This window comes from Denticeps clupeoides, unplaced genomic scaffold (genome assembly GCF_900700375.1).
Source record: "Denticeps clupeoides unplaced genomic scaffold, fDenClu1.1, whole genome shotgun sequence".
In the NCBI taxonomy this organism is placed as follows: Eukaryota; Metazoa; Chordata; class Actinopteri; order Clupeiformes; family Denticipitidae; genus Denticeps; species Denticeps clupeoides.
The window spans coordinates 23,086-43,980 of NW_021629939.1; the positions used below are offsets into that span (position 1 = coordinate 23,086).

At 38.7% G+C, this 20,895-nt stretch overlaps 14 pseudogenes; all 14 read right to left on the reverse strand.

Moving 5' to 3' along the window:
- Positions 1-1,332: 1,332 nt before the first annotated feature.
- On the reverse strand, positions 1,333-1,451 carry LOC114777799 (uncharacterized; annotated as a pseudogene).
- A 440-nt stretch (positions 1,452-1,891) lies between these two features.
- On the reverse strand, positions 1,892-2,010 carry LOC114777800 (uncharacterized; annotated as a pseudogene).
- Positions 2,011-4,819: 2,809 nt separating this feature from the next.
- Positions 4,820-4,938, reverse strand: LOC114777794 (uncharacterized; annotated as a pseudogene).
- Positions 4,939-6,011: 1,073 nt separating this feature from the next.
- On the reverse strand, positions 6,012-6,130 carry LOC114777789 (uncharacterized; annotated as a pseudogene).
- Positions 6,131-6,568: 438 nt separating this feature from the next.
- On the reverse strand, positions 6,569-6,687 carry LOC114777786 (uncharacterized; annotated as a pseudogene).
- A 719-nt stretch (positions 6,688-7,406) lies between these two features.
- LOC114777795 (uncharacterized) lies at positions 7,407-7,525 on the reverse strand (annotated as a pseudogene).
- A 3,733-nt stretch (positions 7,526-11,258) lies between these two features.
- On the reverse strand, positions 11,259-11,377 carry LOC114777787 (uncharacterized; annotated as a pseudogene).
- A 160-nt stretch (positions 11,378-11,537) lies between these two features.
- LOC114777796 (uncharacterized) lies at positions 11,538-11,656 on the reverse strand (annotated as a pseudogene).
- A 1,911-nt stretch (positions 11,657-13,567) lies between these two features.
- LOC114777788 (uncharacterized) lies at positions 13,568-13,686 on the reverse strand (annotated as a pseudogene).
- A 717-nt stretch (positions 13,687-14,403) lies between these two features.
- Positions 14,404-14,522, reverse strand: LOC114777790 (uncharacterized; annotated as a pseudogene).
- A 718-nt stretch (positions 14,523-15,240) lies between these two features.
- On the reverse strand, positions 15,241-15,359 carry LOC114777797 (uncharacterized; annotated as a pseudogene).
- Positions 15,360-16,990: 1,631 nt separating this feature from the next.
- LOC114777801 (uncharacterized) lies at positions 16,991-17,110 on the reverse strand (annotated as a pseudogene).
- A 160-nt stretch (positions 17,111-17,270) lies between these two features.
- LOC114777798 (uncharacterized) lies at positions 17,271-17,389 on the reverse strand (annotated as a pseudogene).
- A 3,096-nt stretch (positions 17,390-20,485) lies between these two features.
- Positions 20,486-20,604, reverse strand: LOC114777791 (uncharacterized; annotated as a pseudogene).
- Positions 20,605-20,895: the final 291 nt, after the last annotated feature.

The following is a 20,895-nucleotide window of genomic DNA, read 5'->3' on the forward strand; positions in this document are numbered from 1 at the left end:
GAACTTTAAACCAAAAGGGCTTTGATAACATTATAATGTGCGAAAACTCCCGCTTTACTGTCAAAATATGATGGAGAAAAGGCAAAAAAAGCTAACAACGCCACGTAAATACTTTCATTTTAAAAGTTTTTCAATAGTTAAAGCTTACAGCACCTGGTATTCCCAGGTAGTCTCCCATCCAAGTACTAAACAGGCCCAAGCCTTCTTAGCTTCTGAGATAAGACAAGATTGGGCATTCTTCAGCTGGTTTGTCCGTACACAAACTCTGCTTGAAAATCTTGAACTTTAAACCAAAGGGGCTTAAACACATATCAAAGAGTGAAAACTCCCGCTTTACTGTCAAATTATGATGGAGAAAAGGCAAAAAAGCTAACAAAGCCATGTAAATACTTTTATTTTAAAAGTTTTTCAATAGTTAAAGCTTACAGCACCTGGTATTCCCAGGTAGTCTCCCATCCAAGTACTAACCAGGCCCAAGCCTTCTTAGCTTCTGAGATCAGACAACATTGGGCATTTTTCAGCTGGTTTGTCCGTACACAAACTCTGCTTGAAAATCTTGAACTTTAAACCAAAGGGGCTTGAACACATATCAAAGAGTGAAAACTCCCGCTTTACTGTCAAATTATGATGCAGAAAAGGCAAAAAAAGCTAACAAAGCCATGTAAATACTTTCATTTTAAAAGTTTTTCAATAGTTAAAGCTTACAGCACCTGGTATTCCCAGGTAGTCTCCCATCCAAGTACTAACCAGGCCCAAGCCTTCTTAGCTTCTGAGATCAGACAACATTGGGCATTCTTCAGCTGGTTTGTCCGTACACAAACTCTGCTTGAAAATCTTGAACTTTAAACCAAAAGGGCTTGAACACATATCAAAGAGTTAAAACTCCCGCTTTACTGTCAAATTATGATGGAGAAAAGGCAAAAAGTTGGAGTGGTAAGCTTTTATTTGCAATACAACAAATAAAGTGCACACCTTCTAGAGGCAATGCAATACTGGGTCGATGAATGGAGCGGATGGAGCAGGCCCTATTGCCGACTCCCTGTTCTAAAAATCCGCTTAATATGACATATCAGATATTAAACTGACATCAGGGTGCGTAGCACCTGAAGGCCGAGGGCTGGAAAACCCCACCTAATCGATTCAGCTCCAAGCCTGTGAATGATCGTTGTAGAGCACACAGAGACAAAGAAACCTGAAGAGAAGTTAAAAAAAAAAAAAAAAAAAAAAAGGCGGGAAAACATATCAAAGAAAGAAAATACCCCTTAACTTACTTTAAAAAAAAGTTAAGAAAGTGATGTAAATACTTTCATTTTAAAAGTTTTCAATAGTTAAAGCTTACAGCACCTGGCATTCCCATGTAGTCTCCCATTCAAGTACTAACCAGGCCCAAGCCTTCTTAGCTTCTGAGATCAGACAAGATTGGGCAATCTTCAGCTGGCATGTCCGTAAGCAAACTCTGCTTGAAAATCTTGGACTTTAAACAAAAGGACTTTGAAAACATTATAAAGTGCGAAAACTCCCGCTTTACTATCAAATTATGATGGAGAAAAGGCAAAAAAAGCTAACAAAGCCATGTAAATACTTTCATTTGAAAAGTTTTTCAATAGTTAAAGCTTACAGCACCTGGTATTCCCAGGTAGTCTCCCATCCAAGTAATAACCAGGCCCAAGCCTTCTTAGCTTCTGAGATCAGACAAGATTGGGCATTCTTCAGGTGGTTTGTCCGTACACAAACTCTGCTTGAAAATCTTGAACTTTAAACCAAAGGGGCTTGAACACATATCAAAGAGTGAAAACTCCCGCTTTACTATCAAATTATGATGGAAAAAAAGGAAAAAAAAGCTAACAAAGCCATGTAAATACTTTCATTTTAAAAGTTTTTCAATAGTTAAAGCTTACAGCACCTGGTATTCCCATGTAGTCTCCCATCCAAGTACTAACCAGGCCCAAGCCTTCTTAGCTTCTGAGATCAGACAAGATTGGGCATTCTTCAGCTGGTTTGTCTGTACACAAACTCTGCTTGAAAATCTTGAACTTTAAACCAAAAGGGCTTTGAAAACATTATAAAGTGCGAAAACTCCCGCTTTACTGTCAAATTATGATGGAAAAAAGGCAAAAAAAGCTAACAAAGCCATGTAAATACTTTCATTTTAAAACTTTTTCAATAGTTAAAGCTTACAGCACCTGGTATTCCCAGGTAGTATCCCATCCAAGTACTAACCAGGCCCAAGCCTTCTTAGCTTCTGAGATCAGACAACATTGGGCATTCTTCAGCTGGTTTGTCTGTACACAAACTCTGCTTGAAAATCTTAAACTTTAAACCAAAGGAGCTTGAACACATATCAAAGAGTGAAAACTCCCGCTTTACTGTCAAATTATGATGCAGAAAAGGCAAAAAAAGCTAAAAAAGCCATGTAAATACTTTCATTTTAAAAGTTTTTCAATAGTTAAAGCTTACAGCACCTGGTATTCCCAGGTAGTCTCCCATTCCAAGTACTAACCAGGCCCAAGCCTTCTTAGCTTCTGAGATCAGACAAGATTGGGCATTCTTCAGCTGGTTTGTCCATACACAAACTCTGCTTGAAAATCTTGAACTTTAAACCAAAAGGGCTTGAACACATATCAAAGAGTTAAAACTCCCGCTTTACTGTCAAATTATGATGGAGAAAAGGCAAAAAGTTGGAGTGGTAAGCTTTTATTTGCAATACAACAAATAAAGTGCACACCTTCTAGAGGCAATGCAATACTGGGTCGATGAATGGAGCGGATGGAGCAGGCCCTATTGCCGACTCCCTGTTCTAAAAATCCGCTTAATATGACATATCAGATATTAAACTGACATCAGGGTGCGTAGCACCTGAAGGCCGAGGGCTGGAAAACCCCACCTAATCGATTCAGCTCCAAGCCTGTGAATGATCGTTGTAGAGCACACACAGACAAAGAAACCTGAAGAGAAGTTAAAAAAAAAGAAAAAAGGCGGGAAAACATATCAAAGAAAGAAAATACCCCTTAACTTACTTTAAAAAAAAGTTAACAAAGTGATGTAAATACTTTCATTTTAAAAGTTTTCAATAGTTAAAGCTTACTGCACCTGGCATTCCTACGTAGTCTCCCATCCAAGTACTAACCAGGCCCAGGCCTTCTTAGCTTCTGAGATCAGACAAGATTGGGCAATCTTCAGCTGGCATGTCTGTAAGCAAACTCTGCTTGAAAATCTTGGACTTTAAACAAAAGGGCTTTGAAAACATTATAAAGTGCGAAAACTCCCGCTTTACTGTCAAATTATGATGGAGAAAAGGCAAAAAAGCTAACAAAGCCATGTAAATACTTTTATTTTAAAAGTTTTACAATAGTTAAAGCTTAGAGCACCTGGTATTCCCAGGTAGTCTCCCATCCAAGTACTAACCAGGCCCAAGCCTTCTTAGCTTCTGAGATCAGACAACATTGGGCATTCTTCAGCTGGTTTGTCTGTACACAAACTCTTCTTGAAAATCTTGAACTTTAAACCAAAGGGGCTTTAACACATATCAAAGAGTGAAAACTTCCGCTTTACTGTCAAATTATGATGGAGAAAAGGCAAAAAAGCTAACAAAGCCATGTAAATACTTTTGTTTTAAAAGTTTTTCAATAGTTAAAGCTTACAGCACCTGGTATTCCCAGGTAGTCTCCCATCCAAGTACTAACCAGGCCCAAGCCTTCTTAGCTTCTGAGATCAGACAACATTGGGCATTCTTCAGCTGGTTTGTCTGTACACAAACTCTGCTTGAAAATCTTAAACTTTAAACCAAAGGAGCTTGAACACATATCAAAGAGTGAAAACTCCCGCTTTACTGTCAAATTATGATGCAGAAAAGGCAAAAAAAGCTAAAAAAGCCATGTAAATACTTTCATTTTAAAAGTTTTTCAATAGTTAAAGCTTACAGCACCTGGTATTCCCAGGTAGTCTCCCATTCCAAGTACTAACCAGGCCCAAGCCTTCTTAGCTTCTGAGATCAGACAAGATTGGGCATTCTTCAGCTGGTTTGTCCATACACAAACTCTGCTTGAAAATCTTGAACTTTAAACCAAAAGGGCTTGAACACATATCAAAGAGTTAAAACTCCCGCTTTACTGTCAAATTATGATGGAGAAAAGGCAAAAAGTTGGAGTGGTAAGCTTTTATTTGCAATACAACAAATAAAGTGCACACCTTCTAGAGGCAATGCAATACTGGGTCGATGAATGGAGCGGATGGAGCAGGCCCTATTGCCGACTCCCTGTTCTAAAAATCCGCTTAATATGACATATCAGATATTAAACTGACATCAGGGTGCGTAGCACCTGAAGGCCGAGGGCTGGAAAACCCCACCTAATCGATTCAGCTCCAAGCCTGTGAATGATCGTTGTAGAGCACACACAGACAAAGAAACCTGAAGAGAAGTTAAAAAAAAAGAAAAAAGGCGGGAAAACATATCAAAGAAAGAAAATACCCCTTAACTTACTTTAAAAAAAAGTTAACAAAGTGATGTAAATACTTTCATTTTAAAAGTTTTCAATAGTTAAAGCTTACTGCACCTGGCATTCCTACGTAGTCTCCCATCCAAGTACTAACCAGGCCCAGGCCTTCTTAGCTTCTGAGATCAGACAAGATTGGGCAATCTTCAGCTGGCATGTCTGTAAGCAAACTCTGCTTGAAAATCTTGGACTTTAAACAAAAGGGCTTTGAAAACATTATAAAGTGCGAAAACTCCCGCTTTACTGTCAAATTATGATGGAGAAAAGGCAAAAAAGCTAACAAAGCCATGTAAATACTTTTATTTTAAAAGTTTTACAATAGTTAAAGCTTACAGCACCTGGTATTCCCAGGTAGTCTCCCATCCAAGTACTAACCAGGCCCAAGCCTTCTTAGCTTCTGAGATCAGACAAGATTGGGCATTCTTCAGCTGGTTTGTCCGTACACAAACTCTGCTTGAAAATCTTGAACTTTAAACCAAAAGGGCTTGAACACATATCAAAGAGTTAAAACTCCCGCTTTACTGTCAAATTATGATGGAGAAAAGGCAAAAAGTTGGAGTGGTAAGCTTTTATTTGCAATACAACAAATAAAGTGCACACCTTCTAGAGGCAATGCAATACTGGGTCGATGAATGGAGCGGATGGAGCAGGCCCTATTGCCGACTCCCTGTTCTAAAAATCCGCTTAATATGACATATCAGATATTAAACTGACATCAGGGTGCGTAGCACCTGAAGGCCGAGGGCTGGAAAACCCCACCTAATCGATTCAGCTCCAAGCCTGTAAATGATCGTTGTAGAGCACACACAGACAAAGAAACCTGAAGAGAAGTTAAAAAAAAAAAAAAAAAAAAAAAAGGCGGGAAAACATATCAAAGAAAGAAAATACCCCTTAACTTACTTTAAAAAAAAGTTAACAAAGTGATGTAAATACTTTCATTTTAAAAGTTTTCAATAGTTAAAGCTTACTGCACCTGGCATTCCTACGTAGTCTCCCATCCAAGTACTAACCAGGCCCAGGCCTTCTTAGCTTCTGAGATCAGACAAGATTGGGCAATCTTCAGCTGGCATGTCTGTAAGCAAACTCTGCTTGAAAATCTTGGACTTTAAACAAAAGGGCTTTGAAAACATTATAAAGTGCGAAAACTCCCGCTTTACTGTCAAATTATGATGGAGAAAAGGCAAAAAAAGCTAACAAAGCCATGTAAATACTTTCATTTTAAAAGTTTTTCAATAGTTAAAGCTTACAGCACCTGGTATTCCCAGGTAGTCTCCCATCCAAGTACTAACCAGGCCCAAGCCTTCTTAGCTTCTGAGATAAGACAAGATTGGGCATTCTTCAGCTGGTTTGTCCGTACACAAACTCTGCTTGAAAATCTTGAACTTTAAACCAAAGGGGCTTAAACACATATCAAAGAGTGAAAACTCCCGCTTTACTGTCAAATTATGATGGAGAAAAGGCAAAAAAGCTAACAAAGCCATGTAAATACTTTTATTTTAAAAGTTTTTCAATAGTTAAAGCTTACAGCACCTGGTATTCCCAGGTAGTCTCCCATCCAAGTACTAACCAGGCCCAAGCCTTCTTAGCTTCTGAGATCAGACAAGATTGGGCATTCTTCAGCTGGTTTGTCTGTAAGCAAACTCTGCTTGAAAATCTTGGACTTTAAACAAAAGGGCTTTGAAAACATTATAAAGTGCGAAAACTCCCGCTTTACTGTCAAATTATGATGGAGAAAAGGCAAAAAAAGCTAACAAAGCCATGTAAATACTTTCATTTGAAAAGTTTTTCAATAGTTAAAGCTTACAGCACCTGGTATTCCCAGGTAGTCTCCCATCCAAGTAATAACCAGGCCCAAGCCTTCTTAGCTTCTGAGATCAGACAAGATTGGGCATTCTTCAGCTGGTTTGTCCGTACACAAACTCTGCTTGAAAATCTTGAACTTTAAACCAAAGGGGCTTAAACACATATCAAAGAGTGAAAACTCCCGCTTTACTGTCAAATTATGATGGAGAAAAGGCAAAAAAGCTAACAAAGCCATGTAAATACTTTTATTTTAAAAGTTTTTCAATAGTTAAAGCTTACAGCACCTGGTATTCCCAGGTAGTCTCCCATCCAAGTACTAACCAGGCCCAAGCCTTCTTAGCTTCTGAGATCAGACAAGATTGGGCATTCTTCAGCTGGCATGTCTGTAAGCAAACTCTGCTTGAAAATCTTGGACTTTAAACAAAAGGGCTTTGAAAACATTATAAAGTGCGAAAACTCCCGCTTTACTGTCAAATTATGATGGAGAAAAGGCAAAAAAAGCTAACAAAGCCATGTAAATACTTTCGTTTGAAAAGTTTTTCAATAGTTAAAGCTTACAGCACCTGGTATTCCCAGGTAGTCTCCCATCCAAGTAATAACCAGGCCCAAGCCTTCTTAGCTTCTGAGATCAGACAAGATTGGGCATTCTTCAGCTGGTTTGTCCGTACACAAACTCTGCTTGAAAATCTTGAACTTTAAACCAAAGGGGCTTAAACACATATCAAAGAGTGAAAACTCCCGCTTTACTGTCAAATTATGATGGAGAAAAAGGCCAAAAAAGCTAACAAAGCCATGTAAATACTTTATTTTAAAAGTTTTTCAATAGTTAAAGCTTACAGCACCTGGTATTCCCAGGTAGTCTCCCATCCAAGTACTAACCAGGCCCAAGCCTTATTAGCTTCTGATATCAGACAACATTGGGCATTCTTCAGCTGGTTTGTCCGTACACAAACTCTGCTTGAAAATCTTGAACTTTAAACCAAAGGGGCTTGAACACATATCAAAGAGTGAAAACTCCCGCTTTACTGTCAAATTATGATGCAGAAAAGGCAAAAAAAAGCTAACAAAGCCATGTAAATACTTTCATTTTAAAAGTTTTTCAATAGTTAAAGCTTACAGCACCTGGTATTCCCAGGTAGTCTCCCATCCAAGTACTAACCAGGCCCAAGCCTTCTTAGCTTCTGAGATCAGACAAGATTGGGCATTCTTCAGCTGGTTTGTCCGTACACAAACTCTGCTTGAAAATCTTGAACTTTAAACCAAAAGGGCTTGAACACATATCAAAGAGTTAAAACTCCCGCTTTACTGTCAAATTATGATGGAGAAAAGGCAAAAAGTTGGAGTGGTAAGCTTTTATTTGCAATACAACAAATAAAGTGCACACCTTCTAGAGGCAATGCAATACTGGGTCGATGAATGGAGCGGATGGAGCAGGCCCTATTGCCGACTCCCTGTTCTAAAAATCCGCTTAATATGACATATCAGATATTAAACTGACATCAGGGTGCGTAGCACCTGAAGGCCGAGGGCTGGAAAACCCCACCTAATCGATTCAGCTCCAAGCCTGTGAATGATCGTTGTAGAGCACACACAGACAAAGAAACCTGAAGAGAAGTTAAAAAAAAAAAAAAAAAAAAAGGCGGGAAAACATATCAAAGAAAGAAAATACCCCTTAACTTACTTTAAAAAAAAGTTAACAAAGTGATGTAAATACTTTCATTTTAAAAGTTTTCAATAGTTAAAGCTTACTGCACCTGGCATTCCTACGTAGTCTCCCATCCAAGTACTAACCAGGCCCAGGCCTTCTTAGCTTCTGAGATCAGACAACATTGGGCATTCTTCAGCTGGTTTGTCTGTACACAAACTCTGCTTGAAAATCTTGAACTTTAAACCAAAAGGGCTTTGATAACATTATAATGTGCGAAAACTCCCGCTTTACTGTCAAAATATGATGGAGAAAAGGCAAAAAAAGCTAACAAAGCCATGTAAATACTTTCATTTTAAAAGTTTTTCAATAGTTAAAGCTTACAGCACCTGGTATTCCCAGGTAGTCTCCCATCCAAGTACTAACCAGGCCCAAGCCTTCTTAGCTTCTGAGATAAGACAAGATTGGGCATTCTTCAGCTGGTTTGTCCGTACACAAACTCTGCATGAAAATCTTGAACTTTAAACCAAAGGGGCTTAAACACAAATCAAAGAGTGAAAACTCCCGCTTTACTGTCAAATTATGATGGAGAAAAGGCAAAAAAGCTAACAAAGCCATGTAAATACTTTTATTTTAAAAGTTTTTCAATAGTTAAAGCTTACAGCACCTGGTATTCCCAGGTAGTCTCCCATCCAAGTACTAACCAGGCCCAAGGCCTTCTTAGCTTCTGAGATCAGACAAGATTGGGCATTCTTCAGCTGGTTTGTCCATACACAAACTCTGCTTGAAAATCTTGAACTTTAAACCAAAAGGGCTTGAACACATATCAAAGAGTGAAAACTCCCGCTTTACTGTCAAATTATGATGGAGAAAAGGCAAAAAGTTGGAGTGGTAAGCTTTTATTTGCAATACAACAAATAAAGTGCACACCTTCTAGAGGCAATGCAATACTGGGTCGATGAATGGAGCGGATGGAGCAGGCCCTATTGCCGACTCCCTGTTCTAAAAATCCGCTTAATATGACATATCAGATATTAAACTGACATCAGGGTGCGTAGCACCTGAAGGCCGAGGGCTGGAAAACCCCACCTAATCGATTCAGCTCCAAGCCTGTGAATGATCGTTGTAGAGCACACACAGACAAAGAAACCTGAAGAGAAGTTAAAAAAAAAAAAAAAAAGAAAAAAGGCGGGAAAACATATCAAAGAAAGAAAATACCCCTTAACTTACTTTAAAAAAAAGTTAACAAAGTGATGTAAATACTTTCATTTTAAAAGTTTTCAATAGTTAAAGCTTACTGCACCTGGCATTCCTACGTAGTCTCCCATCCAAGTACTAACCAGGCCCAGGCCTTCTTAGCTTCTGAGATCAGACAAGATTGGGCAATCTTCAGCTGGCATGTCTGTAAGCAAACTCTGCTTAAAATCTTGGACTTTAAACAAAAGGGCTTTGAAAACATTATAAAGTGCGAAAACTCCCGCTTTACTGTCAAATTATGATGGAGAAAAGGCAAAAAAAGCTAACAAAGCCATGTAAATACTTTCATTTTAAAAGTTTTTCAATAGTTAAAGCTTACAGCACCTGGTATTCCCAGGTAGTCTCCCATCCAAGTACTAACCAGGCCCAAGCCTTCTTAGCTTCTGAGATAAGACAAGATTGGGCATTCTTCAGCTGGTTTGTCCGTACACAAACTCTGCTTGAAAATCTTGAACTTTAAACCAAAGGGGCTTAAACACATATCAAAGAGTGAAAACTCCCGCTTTACTGTCAAATTATGATGCAGAAAAGGCAAAAAAAGCTAACAAAGCCATGTAAATACTTTCATTTTAAAAGTTTTTCAATAGTTAAAGCTTACAGCACCTGGTATTCCCAGGTAGTCTCCCATCCAAGTACTAACCAGGCCCAAGCCTTCTTAGCTTCTGAGATCAGACAACATTGGGCATTCTTCAGCTGGTTTGTCCGTACACAAACTCTGCTTGAAAATCTTGAACTTTAAACCAAAAGGGCTTGAACACATATCAAAGAGTTAAAACTCCCGCTTTACTGTCAATCTATGATGGAGAAAAGGCAAAAAGTTGGAGTGGTAAGCTTTTATTTGCAATACAACAAATAAAGTGCACACCTTCTAGAGGCAATGCAATACTGGGTCGATGAATGGAGCGGATGGAGCAGGCCCTATTGCCGACTCCCTGTTCTAAAAATCCGCTTAATATGACATATCAGATATTAAACTGACATCAGGGTGCGTAGCACCTGAAGGCCGAGGGCTGGAAAACCCCACCTAATCGATTCAGCTCCAAGCCTGTGAATGATCGTTGTAGAGCACACACAGACAAAGAAACCTGAAGAGAAGTTAAAAAAAAAAAAAAAGAAAAAAGGCGGGAAAACATATCAAAGAAAGAAAATACCCCTTAACTTACTTTAAAAAAAAGTTAACAAAGTGATGTAAATACTTTCATTTTAAAAGTTTTCAATAGTTAAAGCTTACTGCACCTGGCATTCCTACGTAGTCTCCCATCCAAGTACTAACCAGGCCCAGGCCTTCTTAGCTTCTGAGATCAGACAAGATTGGGCAATCTTCAGCTGGCATGTCTGTAAGCAAACTCTGCTTGAAAATCTTGGACTTTAAACAAAAGGGCTTTGAAAACATTATAAAGTGCGAAAACTCCCGCTTTACTGTCAAATTATGATGGAGAAAAGGCAAAAAAGCTAACAAAGCCATGTAAATACTTTTATTTTAAAAGTTTTTCAATAGTTAAAGCTTACAGCACCTGGTATTCCCAGGTAGTCTCCCATCCAAGTACTAACCAGGCCCAAGCCTTCTTAGCTTCTGAGATCAGACAACATTGGGCATTCTTCAGCTGGTTTGTCTGTACACAAACTCTGCTTGAAAATCTTGAACTTTAAACCAAAAGGGCTTTGATAACATTATAATGTGCGAAAACTCCCGCTTTACTGTCAAAATATGATGGAGAAAAGGCAAAAAAAGCTAACAAAGCCATGTAAATACTTTCATTTTAAAAGTTTTTCAATAGTTAAAGCTTACAGCACCTGGTATTCCCAGGTAGTCTCCCATCCAAGTACTAACCAGGCCCAAGCCTTCTTAGCTTCTGAGATAAGACAAGATTGGGCATTCTTCAGCTGGTTTGTCCGTACACAAACTCTGCTTGAAAATCTTGAACTTTAAACCAAAGGGGCTTAAACACATATCAAAGAGTGAAAACTCCCGCTTTACTGTCAAATTATGATGGAGAAAAGGCAAAAAAGCTAACAAAGCCATGTAAATACTTTTATTTTAAAAGTTTTTCAATAGTTAAAGCTTACAGCACCTGGTATTCCCAGGTAGTCTCCCATCCAAGTACTAACCAGGCCCAAGCCTTCTTAGCTTCTGAGATCAGACAAGATTGGGCATTCTTCAGCTGGCATGTCTGTAAGCAAACTCTGCTTGAAAATCTTGGACTTTAAACAAAAGGGCTTTGAAAACATTATAAAGTGCGAAAACTCCCGCTTTACTGTCAAATTATGATGGAGAAAAGGCAAAAAAAGCTAACAAAGCCATGTAAATACTTTCATTTTAAAAGTTTTTCAATAGTTAAAGCTTACAGCACCTGGTATTCCCAGGTAGTCTCCCATCCAAGTACTAACCAGGCCCAAGCCTTCTTAGCTTCTGAGATCAGACAAGATTGGGCATTCTTCAGCTGGTTTGTCCGTACACAAACTCTGCTTGAAAATCTTGAACTTTAAACCAAAGGGGCTTAAACACATATCAAAGAGTGAAAACTCCCGCTTTACTGTCAAATTATGATGGAGAAAAAGCCAAAAAAGCTAACAAAGCCATGTAAATACTTTTATTTTAAAAGTTTTTCAATAGTTAAAGCTTACAGCACCTGGTATTCCCAGGTAGTCTCCCATCCAAGTACTAACCAGGCCCAAGCCTTCTTAGCTTCTGAGATCAGACAACATTGGGCATTCTTCAGCTGGTTTGTCCGTACACAAACTCTGCTTGAAAATCTTGAACTTTAAACCAAAGGGGCTTGAACACATATCAAAGAGTGAAAACTCCCGCTTTACTGTCAAATTATGATGCAGAAAAGGCAAAAAAAAGCTAACAAAGCCATGTAAATACTTTCATTTTAAAAGTTTTTCAATAGTTAAAGCTTACAGCACCTGGTATTCCCAGGTAGTCTCCCATCCAAGTACTAACCAGGCCCAAGCCTTCTTAGCTTCTGAGATCAGACAAGCATTGGGCATTCTTCAGCTGGTTTGTCCGTACACAAACTCTGCTTGAAAATCTTGAACTTTAAACCAAAAGGGCTTGAACACATATCAAAGAGTTAAAACTCCCGCTTTACTGTCAAATTATGATGGAGAAAAGGCAAAAAGTTGGAGTGGTAAGCTTTTATTTGCAATACAACAAATAAAGTGCACACCTTCTAGAGGCAATGCAATACTGGGTCGATGAATGGAGCGGATGGAGCAGGCCCTATTGCCGACTCCCTGTTCTAAAAATCCGCTTAATATGACATATCAGATATTAAACTGACATCAGGGTGCGTAGCACCTGAAGGCCGAGGGCTGGAAAACCCCACCTAATCGATTCAGCTCCAAGCCTGTGAATGATCGTTGTAGAGCACACACAGACAAAGAAACCTGAAGAGAAGTTAAAAAAAAAAAAAAAAAAAAAAAGGCGGGAAAACATATCAAAGAAAGAAAATACCCCTTAACTTACTTTAAAAAAAAGTTAACAAAGTGATGTAAATACTTTCATTTTAAAAGTTTTCAATAGTTAAAGCTTACTGCACCTGGCATTCCTACGTAGTCTCCCATCCAAGTACTAACCAGGCCCAGGCCTTCTTAGCTTCTGAGATCAGACAAGATTGGGCAATCTTCAGCTGGCATGTCTGTAAGCAAACTCTGCTTGAAAATCTTGGACTTTAAACAAAAGGGCTTTGAAAACATTATAAAGTGCGAAAACTCCCGCTTTACTGTCAAATTATGATGGAGAAAAGGCAAAAAAGCTAACAAAGCCATCTAAATACTTTTATTTTAAAAGTTTTTCAATAGTTAAAGCTTACAGCACCTGGTATTCCCAGGTAGTCTCCCATCCAAGTACTAACCAGGCCCAAGCCTTCTTAGCTTCTGAGATCAGACAACATTGGGCATTCTTCAGCTGGTTTGTCTGTACACAAACTCTGCTTGAAAATCTTGAACTTTAAACCAAAAGGGCTTTGATAACATTATAATGTGCGAAAACTCCCGCTTTACTGTCAAAATATGATGGAGAAAAGGCAAAAAAAGCTAACAAAGCCATGTAAATACTTTCATTTTAAAAGTTTTTCAATAGTTAAAGCTTACAGCACCTGGTATTCCCAGGTAGTCTCCCATCCAAGTACTAACCAGGCCCAAGCCTTCTTAGCTTCTGAGATAAGACAAGATTGGGCATTCTTCAGCTGGTTTGTCCGTACACAAACTCTGCTTGAAAATCTTGAACTTTAAACCAAAGGGGCTTAAACACATATCAAAGAGTGAAAACTCCCGCTTTACTGTCAAATTATGATGGAGAAAAGGCAAAAAAGCTAACAAAGCCATGTAAATACTTTTATTTTAAAAGTTTTTCAATAGTTAAAGCTTACAGCACCTGGTATTCCCAGGTAGTCTCCCATCCAAGTACTAACCAGGCCCAAGCCTTCTTAGCTTCTGAGATCAGACAAGATTGGGCATTCTTCAGCTGGCATGTCTGTAAGCAAACTCTGCTTGAAAATCTTGGACTTTAAACAAAAGGGCTTTGAAAACATTATAAAGTGCGAAAACTCCCGCTTTACTGTCAAATTATGATGGAGAAAAGGCAAAAAAAGCTAACAAAGCCATGTAAATACTTTCGTTTGAAAAGTTTTTCAATAGTTAAAGCTTACAGCACCTGGTATTCCCAGGTAGTCTCCCATCCAAGTAATAACCAGGCCCAAGCCTTCTTAGCTTCTGAGATCAGACAAGATTGGGCATTCTTCAGCTGGTTTGTCCGTACACAAACTCTGCTTGAAAATCTTGAACTTTAAACCAAAGGGGCTTAAACACATATCAAAGAGTGAAAACTCCCGCTTTACTGTCAAATTATGATGGAGAAAAAGCCAAAAAAGCTAACAAAGCCATGTAAATACTTTATTTTAAAAGTTTTTCAATAGTTAAAGCTTACAGCACCTGGTATTCCCAGGTAGTCTCCCATCCAAGTACTAACCAGGCCCAAGCCTTCTTAGCTTCTGAGATCAGACAACATTGGGCATTCTTCAGCTGGTTTGTCCGTACACAAACTCTGCTTGAAAATCTTGAACTTTAAACCAAAGGGGCTTGAACACATATCAAAGAGTGAAAACTCCCGCTTTACTGTCAAATTATGATGCAGAAAAGGCAAAAAAAGCTAACAAAGCCATGTAAATACTTTCATTTTAAAAGTTTTTCAATAGTTAAAGCTTACAGCACCTGGTATTCCCAGGTAGTCTCCCATCCAAGTACTAACCAGGCCCAAGCCTTCTTAGCTTCTGAGATCAGACAAGATTGGGCAATCTTCAGCTGGCATGTCTGTAAGCAAACTCTGCTTGAAAATCTTGGACTTTAAACAAAAGGGCTTTGAAAACATTATAAAGTGCGAAAACTCCCGCTTTACTGTCAAATTATGATGGAGAAAAGGCAAAAAAGCTAACAAAGCCATGTAAATACTTTTATTTTAAAAGTTTTTCAATAGTTAAAGCTTACAGCACCTGGTATTCCCAGGTAGTCTCCCATCCAAGTACTAACCAGGCCCAAGCCTTCTTAGCTTCTGAGATCAGACAACATTGGGCATTCTTCAGCTGGTTTGTCCGTACACAAACTCTGCTTGAAAATCTTGAACTTTAAACCAAAGGGGCTTAAACACATATCAAAGAGTGAAAACTCCCGCTTTACTGTCAAATTATGATGGAGAAAAAGGCCAAAAAAGCTAACAAAGCCATGTAAATACTTTTATTTTAAAAGTTTTTCAATAGTTAAAGCTTACAGCACCTGGTATTCCCAGGTAGTCTCCCATCCAAGTACTAACCAGGCCCAAGCCTTCTTAGCTTCTGAGATCAGACAACATTGGGCATTCTTCAGCTGGTTTGTCTGTACACAAACTCTGCTTGAAAATCTTGAACTTTAAACCAAAAGGGCTTTGATAACATTATAATGTGCGAAAACTCCCGCTTTACTGTCAAATATGATGGAGAAAAGGCAAAAAAAGCTAACAAAGCCATGTAAATACTTTCATTTTAAAAGTTTTTCAATAGTTAAAGCTTACAGCACCTGGTATTCCCAGGTAGTCTCCCATCCAAGTACTAACCAGGCCCAAGCCTTCTTAGCTTCTGAGATCAGACAAGATTGGGCATTCTTCAGCTGGTTTGTCCGTACACAAACTCTGCTTGAAAATCTTGAACTTTAAACCAAAGGGGCTTAAACACATATCAAAGAGTGAAAACTCCCGCTTTACTGTCAAATTATGATGGAGAAAAAGGCAAAAAAAGCTAACAAAGCCATGTAAATACTTTCATTTTAAAAGTTTTTCAATAGTTAAAGCTTACAGCACCTGGTATTCCCAGGTAGTCTCCCATCCAAGTACTAACCAGGCCCAAGCCTTCTTAGCTTCTGAGATCAGACAACATTGGGCATTCTTCAGCTGGTTTGTCCGTACACAAACTCTGCTTGAAAATCTTGAACTTTAAACCAAAAGGGCTTGAACACATATCAAAGAGTTAAAACTCCCGCTTTACTGTCAAATTATGATGGAGAAAAGGCAAAAAGTTGGAGTGGTAAGCTTTTATTTGCAATACAACAAATAAAGTGCACACCTTCTAGAGGCAATGCAATACTGGGTCGATGAATGGAGCGGATGGAGCAGGCCCTATTGCCGACTCCCTGTTCTAAAAATCCGCTTAATATGACATATCAGATATTAAACTGACATCAGGGTGCGTAGCACCTGAAGGCCGAGGGCTGGAAAACCCCACCTAATCGATTCAGCTCCAAGCCTGTGAATGATCGTTGTAGAGCACACACAGACAAAGAAACCTGAAGAGAAGTTAAAAAAAAAAAAAAAAAAAAAAAAGGCGGGAAAACATATCAAAGAAAGAAAATACCCCTTAACTTACTTTAAAAAAAAGTTAACAAAGTGATGTAAATACTTTCATTTTAAAAGTTTTCAATAGTTAAAGCTTACTGCACCTGGCATTCCTACGTAGTCTCCCATCCAAGTACTAACCAGGCCCAGGCCTTCTTAGCTTCTGAGATCAGACAAGATTGGGCAATCTTCAGCTGGCATGTCTGTAAGCAAACTCTGCTTGAAAATCTTGGACTTTAAACAAAAGGGCTTTGAAAACATTATAAAGTGCGAAAACTCCCGCTTTACTGTCAAATTATGATGGAGAAAAGGCAAAAAAGCTAACAAAGCCATGTAAATACTTTTATTTTAAAAGTTTTTCAATAGTTAAAGCTTACAGCACCTGGTATTCCCAGGTAGTCTCCCATCCAAGTACTAACCAGGCCCAAGCCTTCTTAGCTTCTGAGATCAGACAACATTGGGCATTCTTCAGCTGGTTTGTCTGTACACAAACTCTGCTTGAAAATCTTGAACTTTAAACCAAAAGGGCTTTGATAACATTATAATGTGCGAAAACTCCCGCTTTACTGTCAAAATATGATGGAGAAAAGGCAAAAAAAGCTAACAAAGCCATGTAAATACTTTCATTTTAAAAGTTTTTCAATAGTTAAAGCTTACAGCACCTGGTATTCCCAGGTAGTCTCCCATCCAAGTACTAACCAGGCCCAAGCCTTCTTAGCTTCTGAGATAAGACAAGATTGGGCATTCTTCAGCTGGTTTGTCCGTACACAAACTCTGCTTGAAAATCTTGAACTTTAAACCAAAGGGGCTTAAACACATATCAAAGAGTGAAAACTCCCGCTTTACTGTCAAATTATGATGGAGAAAAGGCAAAAAAGCTAACAAAGCCATGTAAATACTTTATTTTAAAAGTTTTTCAATAGTTAAAGCTTACAGCACCTGGTATTCCCAGGTAGTCTCCCATCCAAGTACTAACCAGGCCCAAGCCTTCTTAGCTTCTGAGATCAGACAAGATTGGGCATTCTTCAGCTGGCTTGTCCTGTAAGCAAACTCTGCTTGAAAATCTTGAACTTTAAACCAAAGGGCTTTGAAAACATTATAAAGTGCGAAAACTCCCGCTTTACTGTCAAATTATGATGGAGAAAAGGCAAAAAAAGCTAACAAAGCCATGTAAATACTTTCATTTTAAAAGTTTTTCAATAGTTAAAGCTTACAGCACCTGGTATTCCCAGGTAGTCTCCCATCCAAGTACTAACCAGGCCCAAGCCTTCTTAGCTTCTGAGATCAGACAAGATTGGGCATTCTTCAGCTGGTTTGTCCGTACACAAACTCTGCTTGAAAATCTTGAACTTTAAACCAAAAGGGCTTGAACACATATCAAAGAGTTAAAACTCCCGCTTTACTGTCAAATTATGATGGAGAAAAGGCAAAAAGTTGGAGTGGTAAGCTTTTATTTGCAATACAACAAATAAAGTGCACACCTTCTAGAGGCAATGCAATACTGGGTCGATGAATGGAGCGGATGGAGCAGGCCCTATTGCCGACTCCCTGTTCTAAAAATCCGCTTAATATGACATATCAGATATTAAACTGACATCAGGGTGCGTAGCACCTGAAGGCCGAGGGCTGGAAAACCCCACCTAATCGATTCAGCTCCAAGCCTGTGAATGATCGTTGTAGAGCACACACAGACAAAGAAACCTGAAGAGAAGTTAAAAAAAAAAAAAAAAAAAAAAGGCGGGAAAACATATCAAAGAAAGAAAATACCCCTTAACTTACTTTAAAAAAAAGTTAACAAAGTGATGTAAATACTTTCATTTTAAAAGTTTTCAATAGTTAAAGCTTACTGCACCTGGCATTCCTACGTAGTCTCCCATCCAAGTACTAACCAGGCCCAGGCCTTCTTAGCTTCTGAGATCAGACAAGATTGGGCAATCTTCAGCTGGCATGTCTGTAAGCAAACTCTGCTTGAAAATCTTGGACTTTAAACAAAAGGGCTTTGAAAACATTATAAAGTGCGAAAACTCCCGCTTTACTGTCAAATTATGATGGAGAAAAGGCAAAAAAGCTAACAAAGCCATGTAAATACTTTTATTTTAAAAGTTTTTCAATAGTTAAAGCTTACAGCACCTGGTATTCCCAGGTAGTCTCCCATCCAAGTACTAACCAGGCCCAAGCCTTCTTAGCTTCTGAGATCAGACAACATTGGGCATTCTTCAGCTGGTTTGTCTGTACACAAACTCTGCTTGAAAATCTTGAACTTTAAACCAAAGGGCTTGATAACATATCAAGAGTGCGAAAACTCCCGCTTTACTGTCAAATTATGATGGAGAAAAGGCAAAAAAAGCTAACAAAGCCATGTAAATACTTTCATTTTAAAAGTTTTTCAATAGTTAAAGCTTACAGCACCTGGTATTCCCAGGTAGTCTCCCATCCAAGTACTAACCAGGCCCAAGCCTTCTTAGCTTCTGAGATAAGACAAGATTGGGCATTCTTCAGCTGGTTTGTCCGTACACAAACTCTGCTTGAAAATCTTGAACTTTAAACCAAAGGGGCTTAAACACATATCAAAGAGTGAAAACTCCCGCTTTACTGTCAAATTATGATGGAGAAAAGGCAAAAAAGCTAACAAAGCCATGTAAATACTTTATTTTAAAAGTTTTTCAATAGTTAAAGCTTACAGCACCTGGTATTCCCAGGTAGTCTCCCATCCAAGTACTAACCAGGCCCAAGCCTTCTTAGCTTCTGAGATCAGACAACATTGGGCATTCTTCAGCTGGTTTGTCCGTACACAAACTCTGCTTGAAAATCTTGAACTTTAAACCAAAGGGGCTTGAACACATATCAAAGAGTGAAAACTCCCGCTTTACTGTCAAATTATGATGCAGAAAAGGCAAAAACAGCTAACAAAGCCATGTAAATACTTTCATTTTAAAAGTTTTTCAATAGTTAAAGCTTACAGCACCTGGTATTCCCAGGTAGTCTCCCATCCAAGTACTAACCAGGCCAAAGCCTTCTTAGCTTCTGAGATCAGACAACATTGGGCATTCTTCAGCTGGTTTGTCCGTACACAAACTCTGCTTGAAAATCTTGAACTTTAAACCAAAAGGGCTTGAACACATATCAAAGAGTTAAAACTCCCGCTTTACTGTCAAATTATGATGGAGAAAAGGCAAAAAGTTGGAGTGGTAAGCTTTTATTTGCAATACAACAAATAAAGTGCACACCTTCTAGAGGCAATGCAATACTGGGTCGATGAATGGAGCGGATGGAGCAGGCCCTATTGCCGACTCCCTGTTCTAAAAATCCGCTTAATATGACATATCAGATATTAAACTGACATTCAGGGTGCGTAGCACCTGAAGGCCGAGGGCTGGAAAACCCCACCTAATCGATTCAGCTCCAAGCCTGTGAATGATCGTTGTAGAGCACACACAGACAAAGAAACCTGAAGAGAAGTTAAAAAAAAAAAAAAAAAAAAAAGGCGGGAAAACATATCAAAGAAAGAAAATACCCCTTAACTTACTTTAAAAAAAAGTTAGGAAAGTGATGTAAAAACTTTCATTTTAAAAGTTTTCAATAGTTAAAGCTTACTGCACCTGGCATTCCTACGTAGTCTCCCATCCAAGTACTAACCAGGCCCAGGCCTTCTTAGCTTCTGAGATCAGACAAGATTGGGCAATCTTCAGCTGGCATGTCTGTAAGCAAACTCTGCTTGAAAATCTTGGACTTTAAACAAAAGGGCTTTGAAAACATTATAAAGTGCGAAAACTCCCGCTTTACTGTCAAATTATGATGGAGAAAAGGCAAAAAAGCTAACAAAGCCATCTAAATACTTTTATTTTAAAAGTTTTTCAATAGTTAAAGCTTACAGCACCTGGTATTCCCAGGTAGTCTCCCATCCAAGTACTAACCAGGCCCAAGCCTTCTTAGCTTCTGAGATCAGACAACATTGGGCATTCTTCAGCTGGTTTGTCTGTACACAAACTCTGCTTGAAAATCTTGAACTTTAAACCAAAAGGGCTTTGATAACATTATAATGTGCGAAAACTCCCGCTTTACTGTCAAATATGATGGAGAAAAGGCAAAAAAAGCTAACAAAGCCATGTAAATACTTTCATTTTAAAAGTTTTTCAATAGTTAAAGCTTACAGCACCTGGTATTCCCAGGTAGTCTCCCATCCAAGTACTAACCAGGCCCAAGCCTTCTTAGCTTCTGAGATAAGACAAGATTGGGCATTCTTCAGCTGGTTTGTCCGTACACAAACTCTGCTTGAAAATCTTGAACTTTAAACCAAAGGGGCTTAAACACATATCAAAGAGTGAAAACTCCCGCTTTACTGTCAAATTATGATGGAGAAAAGGCAAAAAAGCTAACAAAGCCATGTAAATACTTTTATTTTAAAAGTTTTTCAATAGTTAAAGCTTACAGCACCTGGTATTCCCAGGTAGTCTCCCATCCAAGTACAAACCAGGCCCAAGCCTTCTTAGCTTCTGAGATCAGACAAGATTGGGCATTCTTCAGCTGGCATGTCTGTAAGCAAACTCTGCTTGAAAATCTTGGACTTTAAACAAAAGGGCTTTGAAAACATTATAAAGTGCGAAAACTCCCGCTTTACTGTCAAATTATGATGGAGAAAAGGCAAAAAAAGCTAACAAAGCCATGTAAATACTTTCGTTTGAAAAGTTTTTCAATAGTTAAAGCTTACAGCACCTGGTATTCCCAGGTAGTCTCCCATCCAAGTAATAACCAGGCCCAAGCCTTCTTAGCTTCTGAGATCAGACAAGATTGGGCATTCTTCAGCTGGTTTGTCCGTACACAAACTCTGCTTG